Source organism: Hibiscus syriacus, unplaced genomic scaffold, assembly GCF_006381635.1.
Source record: "Hibiscus syriacus cultivar Baekdansim isolate YM2019G1 unplaced genomic scaffold, ASM638163v2 tig00000340_pilon, whole genome shotgun sequence".
Lineage (NCBI taxonomy): Eukaryota > Viridiplantae > Streptophyta > Magnoliopsida > Malvales > Malvaceae > Hibiscus > Hibiscus syriacus.
In genome coordinates this window covers 3,968,084-3,992,198 of record NW_024061783.1, presented here as the reverse complement: position 1 = coordinate 3,992,198, position 24,115 = coordinate 3,968,084, and the positions used below count along the sequence as shown (strand labels likewise).

At 36.2% G+C, this 24,115-nt stretch overlaps 1 pseudogene; it reads right to left on the bottom strand.

The window, feature by feature from the left end:
- Positions 1 to 1,588: 1,588 nt before the first annotated feature.
- LOC120199182 lies at positions 1,589 to 22,806 on the bottom strand (annotated as a pseudogene).
- Between the last annotated feature and the right edge of the window lie 1,309 nt (positions 22,807 to 24,115).

The following is a 24,115-nucleotide window of genomic DNA, read 5'->3' as shown; positions in this document are numbered from 1 at the left end:
GAAACAAACCAATTGGACGATAAAGGAAGTGTACATATTATCATTATATTTTATATTAATTGATACATCTGTCTTATCTTATTTTCATTACCGAGAGTAAAGTGGAGTAAAATTAGAGTCAAAAAATTAATTTTTTTACTCTTTTTGATTGAAAAAGTTTGATTTGAATTGATTTAAAATTGTAATTTTATAAATTTGACATAATTTTAAAAATGTTAAGTTTAAATCGAGTTGTAAGATATGATTTGAATGATTCGAATATTAACACGAATAACTCAAAATTTTTAATAATTAATGAATTAGTTTTCAAAGTTTGAGTCGAATCTCTCGATTTTGTATAATATATGTATATCACATATGAAAAATATGAAGATATATATATATATATATATATTGTATATATTTATAAAAAATCATTTATATATAGTTGAGGAGATCAATTAAAACTTGAAAATCAATCCCCATTAAAAAAAATAGATTGGAAAAAATGGAAAAAGCAGGATTAGGGGTTTAATCATCTGCTATCAACGCAAATGACAAAGGGTTTGAACTTGTATCCATCACCATGCTAAAATTCTACCCAGTGAAGTCGCAGGGCGTGAAGGTCTCCATCACGAGTAGGATGAAGGCAGTTGCAAAGGCAAAAACTGCTACCCCAATTAATCGAGTCACAATGTTGTCATACCTGTAATGATCAGTGTTCTATCTTTATGATATACTTGTCTCTACCTTTTAATAGTTTTCAGTCGTTTGACCATTATTTACGTTTATCTTTTTTTTTTCTAGTGTTGTATTTGACATCGTCATGACTCATAATGATGACGTTCATCTGTTATCATGTTGATCTTTCCTGCTTTGGGCTCTCAGATTGATTTGGATACACATTTTACGTTTGTGAATAGTTTTCTCATGTCGCTCGACTCTAATTTATGATTAGTCGATGATCTTTTAGGAGCTTCATTCCTTTTGTGGTTCGTTTTTTGATGCAGTAAGATTTATTCGTATATTTATTTTTTGAGTTTTTGGTTAGATTTTTTAACCTTTTCTTTTTTTTGGTGTTTGTGTGATCTAGGTGACTAATTTTTGTGTAAATGATTAAATAAAAATGTTCTAATTATAATTTAGTTTATGTTTACGGTTATACTTATAAATCTTTAATAAAATTAGTTATTTTCCAAAAAAAAAAAAAAAGGATAGAAATCAGCAACAGGTACCTTAGAATGAAGCTTCTTCAAAATAAAAGGTTTAGTAAAAAGCATACGTGGAACTGCAACTAATACCAAAACTAGCAACGCAATCTGCACAAATTTAGCAAAAATAGGCCGCTGTGAAGACTTGAAACACAACAACATGGCAAATAACAGTATGCAACAGAAACCAGAAGAGACAAAATCACACCTGAAGTCATATCTGGCCCCAAAACAACTCATTATCACCAAGATCATCAGTGGGACTCAAGAACATACAGATCATAACATGATAAAGGTCTGCTTGAGAACCAGTGCACCACTTGATTATAATGAGCAGTGAAAGATAACCAAAAGGGAGTTAAGAAATATCATCTGTGGTAAGAACAAGATGATATTTATCAGAATAGCAAAATGGTAATAATGCTATTTGGAAGCTGTACAGAAATTGAAAAAAGTTACATTAAAAGTACATAGCGCCCTCCAAATAGCATCTCCATAAAGCTTCCAAGTTTCTGTAAGGTATCAAACGAACGAATTAGATTAGTATACATGCTATAGATAGATTTTGGCCAAGCCTACAAGTGACACAAGCACTATAACCATTTTGCAGCAAAATCATAGAAGCATGAAATGTTATCCTATCAAGAAATGTAAATTACTGAAAGCATTTATATATAAACTAAGCAAACCAACAGAAGAAGAATTTCCTGTTCGATTTCCACCATAACCATAGCAGTTTCTGTATTATGCACATAAAACAAAGTCTGTTAGTTTCAACTCTAAAGATGATATGTTTGCACACATGCCTGAGTGCTGATTTGGCTTTCTCGAGCTATGAGGACCAATGCTCCTAATAACAAGCATATTCCATGACCCCAATCACCAAACATCGCCGCAAAAAGAAATGGAAAAGTAATAACGGTGTAAACTGCAGGATTTGCCTCCTGATATCTAGCAACACTGCAAAAAGTTCTCATGTTAGTATCCTGATAGCAAGTAAAAATTCAACTCGAAACATACAAACAATTTATCCTGAAAACATTACAGTTTATGTAATTGATCAAGAACGCATGAAGATGCAGTCCTGCACCAGAGGAGACACTTCACCTTTGACATATTATGGTGTCATTAGATAAATCTTTTAACAACTATCTTTATGTTTGGAAGTAAACCATGTTGGCCAAGGAACAGAAGGTGACATCCACACCCCCACCACCCAATAAAGATAAAACATCTTATATTTACCATCTAAAACATAAACCCCCATATAGTTGAAAGTTATAGATGAACACAATAAGATTCCTAATACCAAACAATCATCCTATTTAAAATGAGTAGCTTATACAATTTTGTTGGAAGTTTCAGTGTAAATCATGCCGGCCATAAGTTAAAGCAGCAAAGCATCAAGCTAGAACTCGCCCATATGCATCAACAATCTCCTGATATGCACTTGTGAAATGGTTGGTTCTGAAATATGTAGGAGGTGATTCTACAGAATCCATCACATGAAAATTATTCCAACTTGCGAATTGCTTTTAACTGTTGCCCTGTGCAGTGCTTCTTGAATCTGTAAGGTAAAGAAACCCATTTCCTCAATTCTAAGGCTACAAAGCTCTAACAGAAAATCAAGAGAGAAAATGACAACTGTCGTTTTCGATGTCAAAATAATTCCTTTTTCTAAATTAATCAATAAGGAAATGTGTAGTATAGAGAAATAAGGGTCGAATCCTCAGGGACTTAGAAAATCACAAATTTATGTTTGATTGGTTTTAAACCAAGCGAAAGACAGTAAAATGGGAGGGGTTTGGTGAAATGAGATTTAAATAGTAATAAAAACGATTAAATAAATAAAAGCTATTAAAGTAAAAATAAGATAATAAAGATTGTGAATGAATACTGTAAAAATAGCCTCAAGCCTTGTTTTGACTCAATTTTCTTTAGATCATCGAATAAGATTTTCCCTCCGGGATTCACGTCGGTTACTTTGTCTACAAAGGCAATCCCCGTGACTCTATCTTGTATACCGAATACCCAAGGCAATCTTTGATTCCAGCTTCGGTAATTGATTCTAATAACATCAATTGTCGTAGATCAATTACCGTTTAAGTTCGTGGCGACCGACTCGAATTATTGCTTCAATAACCGTCAATTCCGATCTCAATTCCCTCTTGGCGAAGCCATCTCGCCAAGTGTGTTCCCCGGAAGTCGAATTGTTTTCTATAAACCGAATCTTTCTCCTACACGTTTAATCACAACAACCTCTTGACCAAAGTCAATCTTTGATTTTGAAAACTGTTTTGATTTTGAAAAATAAGAGCAGAGATTGAGAAAGATATTTCGAAGATATTAAGGGCCTGTTTTAATTCTCTCGTTGGAATTGAGTCATCGCGTCAGCTCTCGGCTTATGAAAAATTTAGCTAAGCATGACAAAAGGCATACTTAGCATATTGAAAACAAAGCTTGAAAAATAAAAGAAAAATGAAAAGAACTTGAAAAGTAACAAGAGAAAGCTTTTATAAAAACTAGAGAGAAAAGAAAATTGTAATATGAGTGATGAGTTTAGGCTTACCCCAAGTGGGTATTTATAGCCTTTCAAAGCCTAAGGATAAACAAAGAAAATAAAATAAAATAATCCTAAAGATAATTATTTAATTTAAATTCAAACTTAAAATTAGTCTACTAATGCAACTCTGCTCGTCCATCTTTCAAAAGGCGTGCGAAGGAAGTCTTCTAGAAATCATCGCTGACTCGACTTTCTATAAACTGCCACGTTAGACCGCGTCGTGCCCATGTCTCCAGCTGTGACCAAATAAAAAAAATTACAGAATGCGCCCGTTTTGTCACTAATTTTGGAAAGTAAGGACCTGCACGAAAATAGGCATAACACAACCAAATCAGCAGCAATAAATCCACAAAATCGAAGAAATAACGAGCAAATATTAACGATTCTGAAAACTCATCAAATTCTCCCTCACTTTTCTCATGTTTGTCCTCAAGTATGATACAATCAAATTTGTCAAAAACACTATTTATCATTCTTTGTCAAGTCTCACATTCAAGGAAAGCAAGGTAGAGACCACAATAACTATTCAAGTCAAGAAATCAATCAATTGAACATCATCAATTGGAATAAGTCAAGTGCAATTGTAATATCCATTCATTCATTAATTTAAATGGTTATAACTCAACACCTTATCGGGATTCACTCAAATCACTCAATGTGTTTGGGGTAAAAAAACGCTCAATGTCAGAATTGACACGATATTACCATAGGCCTGCAAGTAAATCAAATCTCCACTACTAATAAGAACAAGGTGCATAAATCAAAGGGTCTTTTATTGGTTGTAACGAGACTCGGGTAAAGGTGGGAAAAAGGCTAAATAGATGGCTAAATAGATGGCTAAATATTCAAGGCAATGAACTAACAAATAATAATCTCAATTTCATCAAAACATTAAGCACAACAAGATAAAAAAACAACATATCAAACAACAAATTTCTTTTCGAAATGTATTTTTTTCTCTTCGTTTTTTTCGTCTTTTTTTCTTTTTTTCGAACAACATCCTTTTTTTTTCTTTTTTCGAACTGTTGCCATTTTTTTCTCTTTTTTATTGAGCATACATCGGATAATTGTTCACTTGCCCTGAAAATGGTAGAAAATAGTGATACGATAAAAGGTTTGGGTTTATAAATATGGTGAAAACAAAGAAGCGGGAATAGGCTCAAAAGTGGTTAACTAGGGGAAAATGTATGGGTAGGCAATTTAGTGGAGAAAATGAATGGTTAATACTAAGGTGCCCAAATCATCTTTAAGCATCATGTTCATGTGTAATCTCGACAGTATTTAACATGCAGGTTCTAAAATACCAATGCTAAATTCGACACATTCAATCTAACAAAATGAGAGCGAAAATAATACGCTCGTAAAGGCTCAAATTTCACCAAATTGTTTTCATGCATTGGGTTAATCACATTGCAATCAACAAAGTCATGGAATATAAAAAAATACCAACTAATCACAATTCATGCTATCCATTATCAAGAACATCCTAACATAAACAATCATGTGTTCCCAAACAAGCATAACATTCCAAAAATTTTCAACAAGACAAAGAAATTCAATGAAATTTACGACAAATCCAACCAATACATATTATCATCAAAACATAAAGATAAGCAAAGGGAAATTAAATCCTATACTCTACTCCCCCTCACTTAAAGCGTTTTGCCTCAAAACGTAAAAATAAAGTGCAAGAGAATGAATAAAGTACTCCCCGAATTTAGTGTCGACCACAGCCACAGTGATAGGCGAAGAAGTAGGCGGCTCAGGTTTGATGTTGTGAACTAGAAGCATGGTCGGGTTGTGTCGTTGGTGGAAAATCGACTTTGAGATCCTCTGTAAAACCATAAATCGGATGGTACATTAGTAATAGTTGAATGGAAATAAGATAAGAATTTACCTCCGGAGTATTTTTCGATGCCGTCGAATGCATCGACAGTTGTGGAAGAGAGGAAGTAGTGCCATAGTTGGCATGGACTAGAAGGACAGTGATGGAGAGCGCGACGAAGATGGATGATGAACAATGCTAGATCCGCTACAGAGAGAGACGGTGGGTACGAACGCCGAATGATACGACGTGGTCGGAGTGTTTGATGTTGGCCTCGACATCATTGTGTTGTTGGTTCCTTGTGCGCACTATCGTGGAGTGAGCATGTTAGCAAGGGCATTGTGGTTCTATAAGGCTAGTGACAATGAAGAAAAAAAGAGACGATGGTGTTTTTGGGGGAGTAAGTAATTGTTTTGAAGAAGATGAAGCGGAAAAGAGGTTTGGATTTTTTTATTTATGTTGTGTGTGGGGGAAGTGTTTGAGTCAAATTGATTTAATTTTTTATGAGAATAAAAGAGAGTTTAAAATTAAAGAGGTGATAGAGATAGGGATTGTGGAGTCCACGGTCAAAAGGAATGAGAAGAGAGGATTGGGGAGTGGGTAGGCGGTAGAAAGATAACAAAAAAATGTGGGAAAAGTTTTTGGGTTTTGCTAACGTGCACCGGTCTCCTCTAAGGGGTTTTTCTAACGTGCGTCGTTTAATGAAACGGTGCGCACGAGTTGGGGTAATTTTTTCACTTCTTTGTGCGTCAGTAACTGCTCGAAATTGGCACTGTTCGAATGAGAATTTTTGCAAATCTTCATCTTTTAAGTTTGATTAAAAATATTTGGTTCCTGCAAAATAATAATAAAAATTAAATAAAACATGCTCAATCAAAAATTAAAAAAATGTAACAGAATTAAAAAAAACAATGGGTTGCCTCCCATGAAGAGCTTTTGTTTAACGTCGTTAGCTCGACGACCTGATTTAGACTACATGTTCTGTGACAAACACTTCCACTTCATTCGTTTTTTCCAACTAAGAAATTCCTTATGAGAAATTTGAAAACTCTCATAAAGATTTCTTCGGATATTTCCCAATTTAAAAATCTTATCGAAAAGAATACCCGTTAAAACATCTTTTTACCAAATATTAATTTCCTCAAACGATTCTTCGATGGTTTCGACTTAATTTTTGGTGCCTGCAAAACAGAAGGCAGAATTTTAGACTTAGAAAGAATCAAATCGGCACAATCTGAAAATATTTTTTTCAACTTTCTGATTTCCTCATCATGATCTTCTAACTCCCTGCATAGATCAAAAGAAAAATTAGTTTCTACAAACTCATTTTCCAAAGGATTGATAACACCAACATAATTTATGCTCTCCACTTTGTTTGGGTGTTTCATTTTCTTATACACATCAAATTTAACAATCTCACCATCAAACTCCATGGTTAAAGTCCCGCTTCTTACGTCAATCTTTGTGTGTGTAGTACTTAGAAATGGACACCCCAATAGAATATCAGACGAAGTTTTGGTGTGATCACTCTCCATGTCAATTACATAAAAATCAGCAGGAAATATTAAGTTGTTTACCTCCACTAGCACATTCTCTAAGAGTCCTTCCGGATAGATTACAGATCTGTCGGCAAGCTGAATTGATATCCTTGTATCCTTCAAAGGCTCGTTAGAAATCATATTATAAACAGAGAGAGGCATTACATTAATAGAAGCGCCAAGATCACGCATGACTCGTTTTATCCCAACTTTACCAATTTTATAGGGTATTGCGAACATACCTTGGTCTTTTAATTTTGGTGGTAACTTTTGTTGGAATACAACTGAGACATGTTCGCCTAGATTTACCTTCTCATTCCCGGTAAGCTTCCTCTTTGTTGTACAAAGATCCTTCAAAAACCAGGCATATCTTGGAATCTTTCGGATAACCTCAAGGAGAGGTATATTGATTTGCACCTTCCGAAATACGTCTAGTATTTCATTTTCCTCAACTTGTTTATCTCTTTTAACTAACCTCGATGGAAAAGATGGTGGCACGTCATAGGGAGATGACGTTGAATCATCCATTTGTTCTTCATCATTCTTCTTCTAGGATCCTGAATCACCAGTCTTCTCCCCTTTTTGGATTTCTTCATCTTTTGGAATAGGTGGCACCACTATTGTACCACTCTGAAGAGTGACGACGCTGATATTTTTCATTGGATTTACCTCGGTTTGGGATAGAAGTTTACCTCATGATTCCAAGCGGCCTACGGTTTGAGCTAGTTGGCTCATTTGCTTGTCTATCTCTTGTAAGTTGGCTTCAATACGAATCTAAAATTTTTCCTGGGAAAGTGCTAACCTCTCGACAATCAACTTTAATGATGTATTATGCGGCTGTTATAGTGGTGGAGGTGGTCTCGCTTCATAACCTTGATTCGGTCTTGAGTTTTGAGCCTAACTAAAATTCGGATGATCCCTCCATCCTGGGTTGTATGTATTATCGTAGGGATTATATGCTCTTTGGGGAGGTCCTGGAAAGTTCCCGACTGCATTGACTTGAGTTGTTGCGCCATCTTAAATCAGTGGACAATTATTTGTCGGATGATCATGTAATGCGCATATTCCACATAATCTGTTTGGTCTTGTCTTTCCTGCAACAAGAAAGTTGACAACTTCTGTTAACTTATCTATCTTATTTTCTAAGGAAGATGAACTTATCTCATGAACCCTTCGAGGAGGTTCATTATTTGTGCGGAACTATTGGGAATTTACGGCCATTGTGGAAATTAAATCCCTAGCCTATATTCACCAAGGCTCCACCGCTGGCAGCATCGATCATCTTCATTTCCAGGAGAGATAATCCTTCATAAAAGTATTGAAGGACTGTTTGTTCAGTTAACCCATATTGTGGGCAGCTATAACATAATTTCTTAAACCCCTCCCAGTAGTCGTAAAGTGACTCTCCATCAAGCTGCTTAATTCCAAGTATTCTCCTTCGTAGTTCATTCACTTTTGTCGCAGGGAAAAACCTGTAAAGAAAAAAACGAGTCATTTAAGCCCATGTAGTTACAAAATTAGGGGAAAGATAAAATAACCACTCCTTAGCCGATCGACTAAGGAAAAAGGAAAAGCTCTAAGTTTGATTTGGTCCTCGATTACTCCCTGTGGTCTCATGCTGGAACAAACCATATTAAATTCCTTGAGATGTTTGTGTGGATCTTCGTTTGGCAATCCATAGAATGTAGGGAGGAGATGAATAAGGCTAGTTTTCAACTGGTACAGAGTTTCGCCTTGGGGAAAATCAATGCACAAAGGCACTTGTTCAGTAGGTGCCGCGACTAACTCCCGGATAGTAGGGATCGATCATCGGAATTGGTTATGTATCAACGAATTCTCCAGAGTTTGATTCTTCTTCTGGATTTGTTTGTTGTCTCATTCTTTCCCGAAGCGTCTTTGCGTGGAGTCTCCTAGCTTTGGCTTCGATCTCAAAGTCGTACTCCACTAATGTGCCCAGATTAGTCCTGGTCATAAATCAAAAGCAAACAAAAAATTAGTAACTTTGGCGAAGTCCCTGACAACGGCACCATTTTGACAATTGTCGTTTTCGATGTCAAAATAATTCATTTTTCTCAATTAATCAATAATGAAATGCGTAGTATAGAGAAATAAGGGTCGAATCCTCAGGGACTTAGAAAATCACAAATTTATGTTTGATTGGTTTTAAATCAGGCGAAAGACAGTAAAATGAGGTGGTTTGGTGAAATGAGATTTAAATAGTAATAAAAATGATTAAATAAATAAAAAGTTATTAAAGTAAAAATCAGAAAATAAAGATTGTGAATGAATACTGTAAAAATAGCCTCAAGCCTTACTTTGACTCAATTTCCTTTAGATCATCGAATAAGATTTTTCCTCCGGGATTCACGTCGGTTACTTTGTCTACAAGGGCAATCCCCGTGACTCTATCTTGTATATCGAATACCTAAGACAATCTTTGATTCTGGTTTCGGTAATTGATTCTAACAACATCAATTACCGTAGATCAATTACCGTTTAAGTTCGTGGCGACCGACTCAGATTGTTGCTTCAATAACCGTCAATTCCGATCTCAATTCCCTTTTGGCGAAGCCATCTTGCCAAGTGTGTTCCCAGGAAGTCGAATTATTTTTTATAAGACGAATCTTCCTCCCACACATTTAATCGCAACAACCTCTTGACCAAAGTCAATCTTTGATTTTGAAAACTGTTTTGATTTTGAAAAATAACCGCAGAGATTGAGAGAGATATTTAGAAGATATTAAGGGCATGTTTCAATTCTCCCGTTGGAATTGTGTCATCGCGTCAGCTCTCGGCTTATGAAAAATTTAGCTAAACATGACAAAAGTCATACTTATCATATTGAAAACAAATCTTGAAAATTAAAAGAAAAATGAAAATAACTTGAAAAGTAAAAAGAGAAAGCTTTTATAAAAACTAGAGAGAAAAGAAGATTGTAATCTGAGTGATGAGTTTAGGCTTACCCCAAGTGGATATTTATAGCCTCTCAAAGCCTAAGAATAAACAAAGAAAATAAAATAAAATAATCCTAAAGATAATTATTTAATTTAAATTTAAACTTAAAACTAGTCTCCTGATGCAACTCTACTCGTCCATCTTCCAGAAGGCGTGCGGAGGAAGTCTTCTAAAAATCGTTGCTACTGAACCTTCTAGAAACTGTCACGTCAGATCGCGTCGTGCCCAGAGTCGTGCCCATGTCTCCAGCTGTGACCAAATAATAAAAAAATTACAGAATGCGCCCGTTTTGTCACTAATTCTGGAAAGTAAGTACTTGCACGAAAATAGGCATAACACAACCAAATCAGTAACAATAAATCCACAAAATCAAAGAAATAACAAGCAAATATTAACGATTCTGAATACTCATCAGAAAAGAAATGACAAATGTTAGTTACATAGAAATTGAATTTAAACTGATGATGCATAAAAGATACCTTAGCTTTTGCTAATATGGGGCACATCCCCAACAAGACATTTCTTTTTAGAGAAAATCGCCTCAGTGACCAAAAATGCCTTATAATATACGATTTTAACCAATTTTTTTTGGATTTGCCAAAATGACCAACAAAATCGCAACGCGAAATAAAAATCGCAACGCGATCCCCAAAATCGCAAATCAGTTTCCAAAATCGCAACGCGATTCTTGACAATCGCAATGCGATAGTACAAATTCGCATTGCGATTTTCCAGAATCGCAACGCGAATATGAAAATCGCAACGTGAACACATAAATCGCAACGCGTATCCGTAAATCGCAACGTGTATCCGTAAATCGCAACGCGTATCCGTAAATCGCAATGCGTATCCGTATATCGCAACGCGTATCCGTAAATCGCAACGACAATACGTAAAATCGCAACGCGTATCCGTAAATCGCAACGCGATTTTTAAAGCGCCAATATAATCGCTACGCGTATTTTATTTTCAAATTACAAAAACGAATATTAAGACAAAATCCCGTAATCGCAACTCATAACCTAAAACCTAAAATCACAACTCAGTCCCATCTCCATCTCTCACTCTCTACGGCGAAATCCGTCCCCATCTCCGGCGAAATCCCTCACAACCATTCACGGTCAGAAATCCCTCACAATATTCAGAAATGGAAAATCAACCTCCGAGGGTTAGTTTTTTTAATTATTTTTATTTTGAAATTTTTGCATTATTGTAGGTTTTTCATATTGAAACTGATGATAAGTTTACTGGTAATTTCAATAATAGATTAACCATTTCACTTAGATTTCATTTCGCGTTACGATTCCCTCGTTGCGATTTTCATTTCGCGTTACTATTCTCTCGTTGCGATTTTCAAGTTAGTATTTGTCTTTGTCTTTGTTCTGTCTTTTGGTTGAAGTAATGCAATCCATTCAAGTTTCAATTTGCAGAAGAGTCGCAACGAGATAAATGAAAATCGCAACGTGAAAATGACTATCTGCAACGAGAAAATGAAAATCGCAACGAGAGAATCGCAACGCGAAATGAAAATCGCAACGAGAGAATCGCAACGCGAAACCAAAATCGCATTGCGATTTTCATTTCACGTTGCGATTCTCTCGTTGCGATTTTCATTTCGCGTTGCGATTCTCTCGTTGCGATTTTCATTTCTCTCGTTGCGACAGTCATTCTCTCGTTGCGATTTTCATTTCAACCAAAAGACAAAACAGTGTTGCAAATTTTAGTTTCAAGAATAAACTACTACTTTTTATGTTTATTGTTTTTGGTATATCTTCACAGTGTAGTTTTTGGTATATCTAACTTGGTATGTTTATTGTTTTTGTAGAAATTTTTTTCGGCTTCATTGACATTAAGGAATAAAGTTAGCCTAGCCACTACAATTGCTTCGAAGCTTTCACCTGCACAAAGACAATTGTTTGAGGAAACCTGCTTCGGGCCATGGCTGAGAGTACAGCATCCGGGTGGAGATGCTAATTTGACCCATTTGTGGCTTCAGACCATGACATCAAATCTACCCGACAGTATACAACGTGGTGAGGAAGAGATATGGTTTCATTTTCCACCAGCGTATACTTGTTTTGGGCGGAAGGAGTTCTGCTTAATCACTGGTCTACGATTCAGACACGATGATGTAGGCCGGTACACTCGTCATATCGCCCGCCCATCATGGTTATCCCGGGTTTTTCCAGATGAGTCAATGGAGAAGCCGAACCTACACGTCGACTACCTGAAGAAATTGTTTAATAAGAAAGCTGGTTTCACTCGGATGGATGACGTCGATGTTGTCCGAGTATGCCTTCTACTACTTGTGTATGCCGGCTTTTTAGGCAGAGAGGCCAGACAATCTATTCCTCGGGAGCTAATAATATTGGTAGAGGACCTGAATGCATGGAATCTGTTTCCGTGGGGTTCGTATATGGAAAGCTACCTGGACTAAGTTGTCTACTGCCTTTGATGACCGCAAAAGTTTGCGTGGCGATGGGTCGAAATACACTTTGTCAGGCTTTGTTTGGGCCTTTAAGGTAAGAATTTCTATATAATGTTTCTAAAATTATAATTAATTATTTAACAATTACTAATTTTGTTATTATATTGTTTGTAGATTTGGATATTCGAGGCTTTCCCCAGCATGCGTACATATGCAATAAAAACGTCAAATGATATTCCCAGGGCTATTTCCTGGAAGAGGAAAAATCTATTGGATTGGGAAGACTTAATACCATATGCGACAATAAATAATGTAAGTTAACACAAATACTTTCATATAATATATAAACAAGTTATTAATAGTAGACGTTTAACTTTGTTTGAGTTTTTATATTGTTAGGAGGCCAACATTCCATTACAAAGACTGACACCCACGGAGGAAGAGCTTGCCACTGATTGGTGGCAAGCTAGTCAGAGTTTTTTTGATGGCACGGATGATAAGCAGCATCCACTTCCTCCAATTCGAGAGCCATCACCTCACCCAGAGCTATCACCCGATCGACCCGACTATACACCTCTAGAACGAGAGCCATTACCTATCCCGTCACATCATCGAGCCTCTTCTCCACCATCACCTCATGATAGGCGACCGGTAAAGAGGCCACGACATTTATCTCCTTGTTCTCCACCTCCACGGGATGAGTTACGTGATGAGGTCAATGCCTTGCGTGAGGAGATCGGTACTCTACGCGATAACGATGGTGCATGGCGTATGGAGGTGTCAACTTTACGTGGTGAGGTTGCCGCTCTACGTGAGATGATAGTATCGTTGCAGAATGAGGTTCATACTCTACGCAACGAGGTAAGTTTAAGATTTTCCATATTTAACTTAATGATAAATTTACTCGTAATTTCACTTAGATTAGCCATTTCACTTAGATTGCTTAGTAAATTTATTCGGTTGCTGCCAATTCTGCTAAACTGTGTATTCTTTAACACTGTGAAATAGTATTTGTCTTTGTTTTGTCTTTTGGTTGAAAGTAAATTTGTTCGGTTGCTGCCAATTCTGCTAAACTGTGTATTCTTTAACACTGTGAATAGTATTTGTCTTTGTTTTGTCTTTTGGTTGAAAGTAAATTTGTTCGGTTGCTGCCAATTCTGCTAAACTGTGTATTCTTTAACACTGTGAAATAGTATTTGTCTTTGTTTTGTCTTTTGGTTGAAAGTAAATTTGTTCGGTTGCTGCCAATTCTGCTAAACTAATACCCTGAAGTCAGTATTTGTCTTTGTTTTGTCTATTGGTTGAAGTAATGCAATCCATTCAAGTTTCAATTTGCAGAAGAAGAAATAGTTTACTTTCGCAACACGAAACTTAAAATCGCAACGAGAGAATCGCAACGCGAAATGAAAATCGCAACGACAGAATCGCAACGCGAAACCAAAATCGCAACGACAAAATCGCAACGCGAAACCAAAATCGCATTGCGATTTTCATTTCGCGTTGCGATTCTCTCGTTGCGATTTTCATTTCGCATTGCGATTCTGTCGTTGCGATTTTTATTTCGCGTTGCGATTTTGGTTTCGCGTTGCGATTTTGGTTTCTCGTTGCGATTCTCATTTCGCGTTGCGATTTTAAGTTTCGTGTTGCGAAAGTAAACTATTTCTTCTTCTGCAAATTGAAACTTGAATGGATTGCATTACTTCAACCAATAGACAAAACAAAGACAAATACTAACTTCAGGGTATTAGTTTGAAACATATTTTCTTTGTTATCTGATGCATTTTGTGAACTATGATAGAATAATGACTTGGGTGAATACAATGCAAGTTTGAAACATATTTGTCTTTGTTTTCACTGTTTAAATATCATGTCTGTTTATTTACTGATTTTTGTATTAATTATTTAGCGGCCCGATAGAGTGGATGCTTTACGTCGGGTTATGCTTGCACGACGGAGTTCACGCATCAGACAGCGTGCACGTGCTATTAAGTCTCCGTACACCCCAATAGTGCGAAGACACCGCAAGAAGAAGCCCGACTCGCCTGTCATCCCTCAAGAGTCCACTCCTATCGTTGAAGAGGCCCCCCTATCATTCCTCGAGAGTCCCCTCCCACCGTTCAAGAGGCCACTGTCATCATTGAAGAGGTCCCTCCCACCATTCAAGAGCCCGATTCACATGGCGTCATATGTAGGCTTCTTGAGAAACCCTCTGACGTGCCGGACATGATGGATTCAAGTTGGCTCTCGTATGAGTTACCGGCCAGTACCATACCGGTATCTGAAGAGGAGAGGAAACAACTACCGGACACAATTATGGATAACACCCTTTGGGCTAAGACCGCAGTTGATTTTTATCTACATGAGCGGAGCCAGGGGTGTTTCACTGACATATGCAAGCTCACCGATGATATCTATTTGTTGCTTGATCGGTCTTGGTGGGGCGTATTATTAGGGGTCGAAGACAATGGCTATTTCGATGGGGGGGTAAGTCTTATATTTTTCTTATATTTCAATTTGATTAATTTTTTTTTAAATTTATGTAAGTCACTAATATATGTCTTTTTTTGTAAAACAGCATATCGATGCGTGGGTGACACGTCTTCTAATAATAAGAAACTTAAGAAAAATAAAAATATACGATATACAATTATGCCGACGTCTTTTAACGCCGTTCACTTGAAGAATGCACGAGATGAATCATTTGATTTGGGCAATGGACAAGCTAAACTTTATCCTGCATGGTGGGAGGTCGATAAGGTTAGTATTTATTTTAGATTGAGTTTAAAGGTTTTATGAAATAAGTGCGCAAATGAATGAATTATTACTTATGATTGCAGGTGTTTATCCCTGTTTTGGAACGTAACATTGGATTCTCGTCGAGCTTCAGCTCCCATCCCTTAAGACAATAGTGTATGACAGCATGATAAATTACATATCATTGGCTGATTTAAGAGATATTATTAAGGGATGGAGCTCTCATTTGGCTAAATTCTTGGATGCGATCAATTATTGGACTCGTTCTGGAAACAAGAAGCCAAAGAAGCTCAATATTACAGTTATTAGAGACGAGACCGCGCCACAACAAACGGGAGGAGCCAGAGGAGATTATGGTCCTCTCGTATGCTTGGCGTTGGAGCGTTTGACGACGGGAAGCACCAAGTATCTACCTCCCACCGATAGAGATAGAGCTGCAGTAGGCTTGTGGTTTCAGCATTATATGGCTAAATCGATATATACGAGACGCTGCCTACCTGCATCCGCGTTATAAAAATGTCCATAAACAATTGGTAAGTTATAGACTTTTGGTTTGAAAATGTTTGGTTAAGTACCTAGAATAGAATAATTTGTTGTTTGTAGGTTTTAGATGTGTAGAAAGTGTTGTTTGAGCAAATGTTTGGTTTCTGCAGGTTAATCTCAGAAGTGAACTGCGTGAAAATGATGTATGGCTGCAAAAGTTGATTCAATAGTTTAATTGATTGTTTTTTGATTGTTTAATTGATTTGTAAAAGTTGATTCAATAGTAGATGATTGGAAATAAGAATTATTGCTTATTTTTTGATTGTTTAATTGATTTGTAAAAGATGATTTGTAAAAGTTGATTTGTGTAATTGATGCGAACATAATTCTTATTTGTGCTTGTTTAATTGATTGAAATGTAATGGTTGATTTTGTTGATTTCAATCTGCATTATGTTGAAATGAAAATCGCAATGCGAAATGAAAATCGCAACGAGAGAATCGCAATGCGAAATGAAAATCGCAATGCGGAAATGAAAATCGCAACGAGAGAATCGCAATGCGATTTTCATTTCGCATTGCGATTTTCATTTCCGCATTGCGATTCTCTCGTTGCGATTTTCATTTCACATTGCGATTTTCATTTCGCATTGCGATTTTCATTTCCGCATTGCGATTTTCTTGTTGGGATTTTCATTTCGCATTGCGATTCTCTCGTTGCGATTGTAATTTCCGTGTTGCGATTGTAATTTCCGTGTTGCGATAGTCAAATGCATGCCTAATAAGTGATAACAACTGAATAACAAGAGTTGGTTAATTCAAAATGGTTGGCCTGAGTCATTAATTCAACTGAAAATGTTAAAAGTTCACACATAAAATCCACATAATACAACGTTTGCATTTAAAAATCACCTAAGTTAACAGTCCCAAAAGGTGAAGCCAATTGTGATTGGGATTTTAAAGATGATTGCCTTTTGCTTGACACCATATGAGCTTTGGATTTTGATGAGGATCCATATTTTGGTAGAGGAAAAGATGATTTTGATGGCACTGGTGATCCACATGTCAACCTTGTATGACCACTTTCCTTGCACCGACTACATATCGATCTCTTCTTCTCTTCACCCTTAGACGGTATACGATCGTGACTTTTTGGTCGGCCAGGTAGCCTTCTGTCCATGGCTGGTGGCAAAACTGTTTGTAAGTCATCTGGTATGTCCCACTCAGAAGGATGTGGAATAGGGTAGACAATCTCGGCATAAGTCTGTCGATAAACTTCTGTAGTGTAGCAATCCATAGCGTATGCGCTTGAATCATCTTGGTTTAAATGAAGAGCAACTTTTATAACATGGCCACACGGATAACCAGATGTTTGCCATTTCATACAACTACACGTCTTTGCATTTAGATCGACTAGCCCATTTAAGTTATTATCCAGTACTTGAAACAAAGTGTTTGAACATGGTTCAACTCTCCATGACGTTGACTTCACAACACGTTTCGTTATCTTTTTTTCAGTCCATGGTGTAACACGATGTTCCAATGTTCCTGTAAATTTAAATAAACAATACTTAGTAAATATATAAATATGATAAGTTACGAATTCAAAGAAATAATACATGCATGGTTTCTTTTCTTGTAGTACCACTGTTGAATAGAGGCTCGAAAAAACTCCATTAACATAGTAATGGGTAATTTCCGGGAATGACGACTTAGAGCGTTGATTGATTCTGCACTATTAGACGTCATGAAACCATATCTTGCTCCAAGTTGATGTACTCTTGACCATCTTTCAAACCCGACATCTTCTAGTGTTTGAGCACACTGAGGCAAAACACGTCTTAAACAATTTATATGCTTATTGAAATCCACTTCCCGATAAGCTTTTACAGCCTTTCAGTATGTCCATTTGTGCTTTTTTATACCAGCAGACCTTGATTTTAGATTTCTATACAAATGAACACCACAAAGTCCATGAAAAGCATATGGGAAACACCTTCTAACAGCGTTGTCAATTGAGTTTGCCCTATCGGATATGATTGTCAGATTGCTAATAGGACCTATGCAATCCCTAAGATGCCCCATAAACCATGTCCATGAATCAGAGGTTTCAGATTTGCCAACCCCGTAAGCTATTGGCAATATCCCATTGTTAGCATCCATGGCTACTGCTAATAAGTTTACTCCAAGGTATCGACCTTTCAAATGTGCTCCGTCAACTATAATAACTGGGCGCATGCAAGTAATAAACGAACGAATCTACAAAATAATATACACAAGAAATAATCATTTAAATGTGAAATGCATGTAACTAACAAAAATGAGTCAACAAAATTATATTGATTTACTAACCGTAGCACCAATGGCGATAAACAACAACTCAAAGTGTCCATCTCTATCTGTTTTGATATGAGTTACCGACCCAGGATTTTTCAGCTTTAAATTGTGACAATAAGCCGGCAGTTGGGCAAACGATGCTTCTGGCGACCCCCTCAACAATTCCAAGGCATAACATTTGGCTCTCCAAGCTTGAGAATATGATATACTAATCTTGAACTGAGCATTCATGTCAGTCATAATTTCATGTCCCCGATATACCCTGCCATTCAAAAACATTAACTCAGCCAGAAAACCACCCAACACCTTTTTGTTTGCCTGTCTATGGTGAGGAAAAACTTGGGTTCTTGAACATGTATGTTTATCAATAAAAGTCCTAACTTGAAACATTTCGCAATCTTTTATTCTCTTTGCAATCATACGCCACGTACAGTTTTTGTCAATCATACACCTTGTTTCGAAACGATCTTTGCTTGATTTGTTAACTTTTAGTTGATAGCCATCTTCCACACATTTCGTATACAAAGCTATCTTCAAGTCTTCCTTTGTATCAAAACAATCATCTTTCTTGATACGAATAACTTTTGTGTAACAATCAACTGCTTTCTTTACCAACTCTTCTTCCGGTATCTGAAGTAATTCTGGCATATTCCAGTTATACGCCCGTGGCATTTTCTTTTCTTCGGGGACTTTTTCTTCTTCTTTTTCTTCTTCAGGATTATATGAATTACAGAATGGATGTTCAACATGTTCATTCACAGTCGTAACTTCCTCCTCATTATCATCAACAATACATTCTTCGACAACGGCTGTTTCATCATCAAAATTCGGGTATTGACCAATATCAAAATCATTACACGCAGGGTCTGTTTCTTCTTCTGAAACATCATCAAAATCCGTGTATTGACCAATATCAAAGTCTGGATATTGACCAAGACCAAATTTCGAATACTGACTAGTACTCACAATTTTTTCTGTTGGCTCATCATCGTCTAACTGGTCAATACGAAAACTGGAATTTGGTGCTGAAAGTTGATTGGGATTTGGATTAGAGAAAGGTTGTGGGTTTTGAGAAAAACTTAGTTGATTACTACCCGCTACTGACCCAACAATACTACTTCTAGGTTCAACAACATACAATGTAACATCATCTTGTGAAACACTAATGTAAGCAATGAATCGTTCAACATCTTCATTGTCGGTTAACAAATAAACTTTACCATTTCTCTGATAAGATAGCCTAAATCCACTTAGGGGCTCTAAATTCAATTTATTTGAAACACGTAGCATTAGAGTTTCATAAGTTAACTTTTGTAAAGACAATTTTAGTTGAAGATTCATGGGTAAAGGCATATATTGTAAAACACCATGAACATTATCCCATGACCCTCCAAAACACAAATCTATCCAAACATGATCAACATTAGATGATTTCATGGTTGTAAATTAATTTACTAAACAGACGAGCTGCGAAACTAAAACCTGTTGCCGGATTGGGAAGGATGTCGTTGGATATAGGAACGGATGTCGCCGGAGAGAGTGATAGATGGAGATGGAATGAGTTGCGATTTAGGGATTTAGTTTATGATTTGCTGCTGTTGCGTAGTTATATACCCAAAATTTCAGTGTTGTGATTTACAGATTCTCGTTGCGATTTACGGATTATCGTTGCGATTTACAGATTCTCGTTGCGATTTACGGATTATCGTTGCGATTTACGGATACGCGTTGCGATATACGGATACGCATTGCGATTTACGGATACGCGTTGCTATTTACGGATACACGTTGCGGTTTACGGATACGCGTTGCGATTTATGTGTTCGCGTTGCGATTTTCATATTCGCGTTGCGATTCTGGAAAATCGCAATGCGAATTTGTACTATCGCATTGCGATTGTCAAGAATCGCGTTGCGATTTTGGAAACTGATTTGCGATTCTGGGGATCGCGTTGCGATTTTTATTTCGCGTTGCGATTTTGTTGGTCATTTTGGCAAATCCAAAAAAAGTTGGTTAAAATCGTATATTATAAGGCATTTTTGGTCACTGAGGCGATTTTCTCTTCTTTTTAACATCAAAATTCAACGTACCCTATACAGCTTTCTCCCTTCGTACCTAGTTTAAAACAAAAATAAATCACAAGGGTCTTAGTTGATAATATTGCAGCATCAAATATATCCTACTTATGGGATTTTCATATGCTAGTTAAATAGTTTTGCACGAAAAGATGTTCATTGCCTTAACAGAGGAAACAAATATACAAGACAATGTGCATTCGCTAGTATATCTTACCATGCTCATCCATTGTGTATTTGTGTTAGATGGCATCCAATTGAAGTCAGAGCTTTATTTTGATCACTGGCGGAGCCAGCTCTATACGAGGGGTCTCAAATGACAGCCCAAATTTTTTTGAAATTTATAAATTTAGCACCTTAAAATATATATTTTTTAAAATTTGACACCCAAAATTTTTTTTTTTTTGACACCACAAAATAATTTTTTTAAAATTTGACATCCCAAAATAAATGTTCTAACTCCGCCCTTGATTTTGATGGCGAATACCGGCATCCATTGTGACCTCCAATTCTTAAAGACGTGACGAGACCTGTGACAAAAAATCGAAACTTTAACCAGAAAAATAAAGATTTCTATATTCCAACTAATCAAGGATGAGAGATATTGATAAGCAAGTGAAAAGGTAGAGCCAAATTATATTAAAGTTTGCCGTTGCTCTTTTATGTTCCAGAACAAAAGAATCAATATACATATATCTGTTGGATCGTCTCCTCAAAGAATCAAGAAATCATTTAAGGCTTGGTTGTGAGACGCATACTTGTGCTTCATCTTTTCAGCTGGAAAAACAAAATTTTTAACCTCCACGATGCCGCACTTACTTCCCTAGTTATTTGTCTTTGTTTACTTAAGTCACCAGGAACAGGATAGCAACTAGCTCCAAATGCTTCACAAATTTTCAAAATCTTTGCTCTTGCCTGTTCTCCAGAGAAAAAAAAACTACAAATACTGACCCTACCTGCAAAGATAACTAGAAATGGAAAATTGTGAAGTTGAAATCAATACTGTGACAATGTAGATAGCCAAAAGAAATACGATAAACCTCTTTGGATGTAGACAACCCAGAATAAGAATGTACCAAATAACAGTAACAAATTCCAACTGAAAAGATGGTTGAAATAAGATTTAGCAACATAGTAGATGATTATGTGTAGGAAAAAGAAACCTTGTCAGCAGATAAAGGATCCGTGATTTCTTCACCAGCCAGTGCCTGATTGAAAAGCATATTGCCTCTAGTAGAACGAAATAACATCCTCTCAAATCTAAGAGCCCTGGATTTACAAATAATCCTGCTGATGAATCTCAACCCAGATTGGTCTGCAGTCCTCATTTCCTGTACGGTCAATAATGATATAGTAGATGGGGGACCATAGAAAGAGACTTGAAAAAAATAATTAATAACAGGGTCAACAAATACCTGTTCAATTAATGACGATGCCTCAAAATAACTATGATCAGAGCGCACATTCTCACTTAATTCCCTTTCCTCGGCAACTGCATGGTTATTACCAGACACAAGAAAACTACCTGCCTGGAATTTGAGAAATATGTATCAGAAGGCATTCAATAGTCAATAAAAAAATCTGGTTATCGAAACCTTACATAAATGCAGCATTCAAAATGTAAACTGAAAAGAGTTTACACATATTTGACAACGTTACATATCAATACCACAGATAATAGTATTCATTTCATATGTTACTTCCCATTTTATCTTTACTATTTTCTTTCAATTTCTTCCCTTCTGGTTCATCTAGTGGTTTACTGTTATGTTTGAATGATTAAGGCACGCGTAGGATCATTGAAGTGCTTAATTGCTTGTAAAACAATGGATTGAATACAAAAATGTTATAAAGCCCACAACTATGCACCGACACACAATGGCTTTAGGGATTCAACAAATGATGGAATACTTAAGGTTAGACCATTTAATGGAGAGAGAAAAAAAAAAGCAAGACCCTCAAATGACTCTTAGCAGTGAAGATGGGATAAAGTCATTAAACAAATGTAATAATGCTATGTTACTCTGGCACCTTTTTGTTATTGTTGAAGTACCGTGTTCAAAACTCATTTTGGACATATATATGAATATGGGTAGAGGGATATGACCTTCTAAGTATCCTCCAAATACATGAAAAATTTATAACATACTCGAATCTGACGATCACACTCCAATCTGAGTAACATAAATCATTGATAACTACAAAAGAAACATAAACAAATAAGAAGAAATGAATCCAAAAGTTCACCTTTAGCATAACTCTCTTGAACTCCAGGAGCTCATTGTATGTTTGACGAAGTTTCACTGTTGGAGTTCATTTCAATTAGCTCCTGTTCATGCCCGGCAACTTGTATCTGAAATTGAAACAAAAGCAAATTTGATAGTCCTTATTCCATAAAAGACCAGTAATACTTAAACTATCATTGCATTCAATAGATTATCACTTTATGTTATTGCTGGAATAGCAGAACAAAACACAAAGCAAGTCAAAGTGGGGAAGGAATAATTATGCACCGGGAGTAGAGAAAATGAACCTCTAATTCCTCCAGTTCCACATCTGGCTCCACCACAGTGTGTATTGAGGATAGTATCCCAGCTTTAATAATTTGATCTTTGAAAAACCGTAGCTTTCTTGTCATTTCTCCACAACGCTTCACCTGTTAAGACCTTTGAGAAATTAAAGCGACTACAATATTTGGTAATCAGAAACTGTAGTTAATGTCCTCAAAAAGAGAGAGATCCAAAATAAAGTTGACATCAATGAGGCATGATTAGCAGTTTCCTCCTCTGTAAAAATTGAAATAAGTCATGAACATCACAAAGAAGTGTTCACCTAAATAGATTTTTTGCACAAACAAAACAAAATTAGCAATACACAAAAGCAGGATAGAGCCACAGAAAAAGAATTTCTACACTTCTTATAATGTCGCCTTAGATAAAGGTGCCAACTAGCTAAGCTAGTGCTGTCATTTGGAGGATACACCAAGAAGGAAATAACTAGGGACAATTCCAACCTTCTCTATGAATGGGGAGAATAACTGAAAGGAAGGGACTGGCCAGCCAGCCATTGGAGATAACAAAAACGTCACCTTAGTCATTATCCTCTCATGATTTACAAGGAACTCTAGGAGGCTATTCTGAGGCTTTGCAGACAAACCTTGAACTGGGAAGATGAACTTCGATGGGTAACTTTGTATCTTAAAGGGAAGTCTCTTCTTTACTCTTGTTGTTATTCTAAAACTTGCTTGGAGTGCTTATATCTATAGCATATGGGAAGAGAGGAATTGCATATTTTTCCGGGAGACCGCTCATGACACTTTCGAATAAGTGCCTTTTTCATTCGTTGAAATTTGTCCCATTAAGTATGAGAATATAGTTGATGTTAGCAGAAACTGTGGCAGCAAAAAACTAACGGAACAAGATAAATGACAAGCTCACATAAGTTAAAAAAAATAAATTCGAAATAATAACTAATTTTCATCACAAGATACCAAACACTACGTTAATACCAAGTCTTTGGACAGTAATACTAATAATAAACGGTACTCTTGTTATAGTAATCAAATATTGGCAATAAACTATGTCGAACAAAAGACTAATATTTGGACTAATGTAATCCTCACATAAAGATTACCTTATAATTGTTACATATTTATTATCATAGGTGTCACTTGAAATCCGGCCAATTATCAACTTTCCTTTGGACTAATTAATAAACGCATGAATTACAAGAACACATAATCATCTTGATATTTTAAATAAATTAACCTATACAAAAGACATCACTTTGACAACATTTTATTTCAACGAATTCGCTAAAATACCAAATTAATCGCTTTGCTTGAAATAATAATAAAAACTTAACGCATAAGACTTATCTCTTTTAAACCAAATTAAATAAAAAAAACTCTTAAAATATTCAATAAGTATACATGTATACCCAATGGAATTGTAAAAGTTTAGTCGGTT